Source organism: Cryptomeria japonica, unplaced genomic scaffold, assembly GCF_030272615.1.
Source record: "Cryptomeria japonica unplaced genomic scaffold, Sugi_1.0 HiC_scaffold_94, whole genome shotgun sequence".
NCBI lineage: Eukaryota > Viridiplantae > Streptophyta > Pinopsida > Cupressales > Cupressaceae > Cryptomeria > Cryptomeria japonica.
Window position 1 is genome coordinate 166,621 of NW_026728916.1, and position 5,126 is coordinate 171,746.

Consider the following 5,126-nt stretch of genomic DNA (forward strand, 5'->3'; position numbering starts at 1 on the left):
CAAAGGAAACAGTGAATTTGAAAGAAATTATTATAATCTTAATTTCTCTTTTTTAAGGGCACAAATCAGTTTTGTCCTATATGATATTGTAAACGTACTAGAGGATACTCTTGTATAGGAAAATTGAATTTTGGCACTTGTACAATTGGACGAAATCTTGTTTTTCTCCCATCTTTTCCATAAGGGAATTCAATGGCATTTGCAAGGGATTCTAAATTTTTTAATTTTGTAACTGGGTGAGTAAAGTAGCAAGTCTGAATTGGAGCAATAGAAGGTCTTTTTGTCTCAGGAACTAATTTTTTTCATGAATGTATCATCTCTTTTGAATAAATGAATAATATTTACTTCAAATTGTGGCTTCTCATTTTATATGAATTATTTCTGTTAAGGATAGGAACATTTGTCTTTGCAATTTATTTTGTAGAAGTGAATTATGTTTATAGGTTCTCTCCAAGGAAGGGATTAAATGTTGTCAATGTATTTTAATGAATTGAGAGGTGTAATAGCGATCAATACGAAGAATTTAGAGTGATTTATTAAATTTAATTAGTTTCAATCATTAATGTGTGGGGCCTAGGTAGCTAAGAAGTTAAAGGTTAATGAAGATATTCAATGTTCTCACAATTATGACTATGTTACTTGGATTAGACATTGATCTTTGCGATTTTAAGTGAATTTTAGCTACCATGTCAAATATTATTGATCTTTTTATTTTCTATTTGTAGGAGTAGGTGTAGGTTAGATCTTTCTCTCAATTTTACCCAATAGTCATATATAACAATGGATCCTGCCAATTGAGGGTTAAATTTAGGATAATGTAGTTGATACTCATTGAGAGATATAGACGTATAAATCTAACCAATTTCCTAAGTGAATATTTAATATTCATTTTAACCCCATTCTATTTAATTAAATTCTTCATATTCATCTATTCGATTAAATGAATTACTCAATTTATTTAATTAAATTCACCTAAGCCTTTTCTAGGCTTTTTTTTAAATAAATCACTTTATTTAATTTAATTCCCCTTTCTCTCTTTTTAATTAAATTCATCTTTGTAAATAAATAAATCTAATTTATTTATTTAAATTCCCCCACTTATATTTATGCAAGTTGCAGCTATTTGGTTGAAATAAAGTAATTTTATTTTAATTAAAATACTTTTTCCTCCACTTGCATTTTCCTACATCTCCCACTTGCCTTCTGAACCCCTTCTAGATTCTTCTAATCACTTTCAATTTACCCTAATCCATCTCCTAAATATTGTCACAATCCTAAGCAAAGAGAAGTCACTTCTCAAAGCCTTCAAAGTCTATGAAAGCCATTAAAGGTTTTATGTCCTCAACAAGTTAACCCTCAAAGTCTTCCAAACCATTTAAGGCTCTTACATAACCATTAATAGTTAACTCAACCTTCTTGCATGATTAAATATTTTCTCTCTAACTCAACCCTCATCTAACCCAAGGGTCTCATCAAGCATTCATGGCTTTGACGTTGGCTATCCCTTTAACCCTTGCACAAGAGTTTACCCCTTGGGTAAAAGATTTATCCATCGGATAACCCTAGCCTAACCTTAACCCTTACCTCCTAAGGTAGCCATTATGTCTTCTCAAGCATTTAATTCTTCTTTCATCTCCTCTCAAGCAAACTCTTATTGGAAATTGTCACCATTTCTTTGGTGAGAATTGTGAACATGGATTGATTAAATTTCAATCCTAGCCCTAGTTAAGATTATCCAATCTTGACCATCCATTGCCCTTTTCCTATAAATAGAGATCTCATTCTCTCATTTGGATATAGAATTTTCATGCATCAAAATTATAGTCATTTTGCTAATAAGGATCCAAGTCTTTGTGCATCAAACATATAGTATAATTACTAAGCAATTTATCCTCTCTTTGTTAAATCATCATAATAGCATTTAGAAGCATTCTAATATCATAGAATATCTATGTTATACTAGTATATCAGTGCTAGGATAATTAGATAATCTTATCATCATCTTTATGCTAGATTAATCATCATAGTTTTCAGTATCATACACATGTTAGGAATGCATTCATGCTTATAATCAAATATCACTCATTCTTGGAGTTGTCATTCCTAAGTCACTTTGCTTAGTGATCTAAGAGAAAATACATTGACTTCAGGGATCTTGTGAGATAGAGAATAATGGGACACCCCTTGGGAAGTTGAGCTATTCAATATAGTTTCTATAACTTGCACCAAGAGTCTCATTGGTATGTGGGCCCTTTGAAACTAACTTTTACATTTCTATCATCCTCATTTCCTACACACATTTTTGGTGCCCATTATGGAGCTTCACCCCATAAATCATATCAGTTTTGATGCAAGATAAAGATTGCAAGCACATGGGAATGTTGTTTTAGCACATTGGGACCTTTCCTTAGTGCATTTAGAGAAAACAATAGCAGCCTTGGTGTACTGTTTAGCACATCAGACACATTCCCTAGTGCATTTAAAGTCTCTATTAGTGCATAATAGTCTGGTTTCTTTCTTGCATATTGGAACAACAATGTAGCACATTCGGTAACCAATGTAGCGCATTTGGTAAATAGTGTAGTGCATCGATAACTTTCTGGAGCGCATCTATGCAATAGTCCAATGCATGAATCTGACAGAGAAAAGGAAAAATTGTTACTAAAGTGAAGAAAAATTAGGCTTGTGTAAGCCCACCATATATTTTATTTTTCAAAGACTTTCTTCTTCCAGGTCACTGACAATTTATTGCACGTTTAGAAGAAGTTAAAGTAGGAATTTAATTATTCTAGTTTTTTAGTTGGATAAAAAGAATTAAATTTCTTTTAAGTTTAAGAAGAATCTCATCTTTTATTTTGGGTTTAAAATTTACTAAATGTTCATTTGGGTTTTAAAAAGAATTCCATTGTCAATTAAAAAGAACAACAAAATGAACTTTTTATTTTTGCAAGTTAGGCAAAAACACTTCATTTGGGTTTAAAAAAAACAACAAATTTGTTTTTTAGTTTGCAAAAGGTAAAAATAATCACATTTTCCTTTGGTGCATAAAAAGAATTCATTTTCATTTTGAAAAGGATAAAAAGAACCTAACTTTATTTTGTGCAAAGCAAAGGAGTTTTTCATTTCATGATTTTCCTTTGTTTTCCAACATCATGATTTATTTTGTTGACTAAGATTTCACGTTCTTAGATCAAAAAAAAATTTCTATGAAGAGTTAAAAAGAACACCATGCTTTTTTGAAGCAACATCTCCAAATAGTAAGTTAGAAAATTATTCCTTTGAAGGTCAAAAAACAACACTTGTTTGCTTTGTCTTGAAAGTGGAAGGTATACGCTCTCCCCTTAACTAGGTGACCAAAAAACCAAACCACTCTTACAAGCTTTATTTACTTCAATCATTTTAAAACCTTTAGAAGACTTGCCCTCCTAAGTTGCTCTTAGAGCGCCATTAATGGCCGGTGAGAGGGGGATGAACTAAGTGGGAAATGAATTTATCACCAAGTGTTCCAACCCACTATAATCAAATGTGGAGGCTAATGAAAGTCCCCTTCAACTATTTTTCTCAATGATTATCCTTCCCCAGTATTTTTAAGATACATAAAGCCTTTGTTCTAAAGGTTGGGAAGCCTCCCGAGGGAGTTTATCACTAAAAACTGAACAAAAGCCCAATTAAAAACATTAGCACTAGGAACTTTGAGCCGAGTCAGTTACCAAACATTTTCAACATCATAGTGCAACGGTGGGGAAGAATCCACCCCCAAGACCACTCACCACATATCTCCCAAGATAACTACTCAATTATCAAGCAATTCACTTTGAGTTAATTTCTAGCAAAAGGAAAAAAAATGGGTGCCCTCTAGGGGATGACACGGTTTTTTAAGCTCACAGAGTATCGAGACTAGTGGGCTATGATGTTGTTGATGACCCTTGAATAGAGAGTCTTCTTGATTTTTCTTAGTTGTTACCTACACCAGTGAAAACATTGGGGATCTGAACACATCCTCACAGAACATACACTACTTGTTTAGCATAGGTAAAATTGTTATCTCTTCTATGTGCCATGTTCTCAAGTTATTTTTTAGAAAATCATCCATCAAAACCACAAGTGTTAAAATTTAAAACTGCTAAAACAAGGCAACTAGGATAGTGATGTAGTTAGTTAAAACATAACCAATATAACAAGGAATAATAAAAAATAAACACAAGTCTAGATAAAATGTTCTTCATTATTCTTCTGCAACTTCAACCATCCTCCATTACAATGAAAAAGTCCCTATTTTAAACAATCACCAAAAATTTTCTTTTTGGGCAGATTTTTACAAAATCCAAAAATTGCCATTTAAGGAAATTTTCAACTCTATCCCAAAAATCATGAAATATTTTAGAAATATAAAAAAAATTCCTACAGCACAAAAAAACAACTTTCTAATCTCAAAAAGATTACGAGCTCAAAATTAACTAAAAAACCAACTTTCTAAAAAACTGAAAAAAAAGAGTAAAAGCCAATTTTGAGTTCTTAGATGAAGGAATTCGGTTGGTATTCAAATCCTCAAGATCTATGTCCACAAAAAATTTCAGCCCAATCGGACAAACGAGTCAAAATTTATGACCCTGCAAAGTCCCTACATCAGATAGTAGCGCATAGGAGCAACATCCTAATGCGTAGCGATCAATCTATAAAATTTCAACCTAAACTTAGTGCCATCATCAATCAAATTAGCACATAACAAGTATCATACTAGTGAAATTTTCAATATCACTTTTCAGCATCAATATAGTGCACTAAGACATCACCTTAGCGCATTCAAGACATATCATAGTGCTTTTAGTCTAAACAACAACCCATAATCAGGACATATTAGTGCGTAACCCATTCAAAGCAGCCATTTCCAAATAGTCTAAACCAGTGAGTAGGAGAGCTAGCATGGTGCATAGAGAGCTTTGTGTAGTGTATCTTGAACATTATTTAGTGCATTTAGTCTCTATCTTATCACATAATCAAAACTAGGAAAAACAAATAGCAAATCAGGGACCTTGGGAAAAATTTATTAACAGTCTCGGATACCCTGTCAAGTCCTTTAACAAACTCAGTAGTCAAACTTTGAATCCAATTATCAGTGAGGAAAT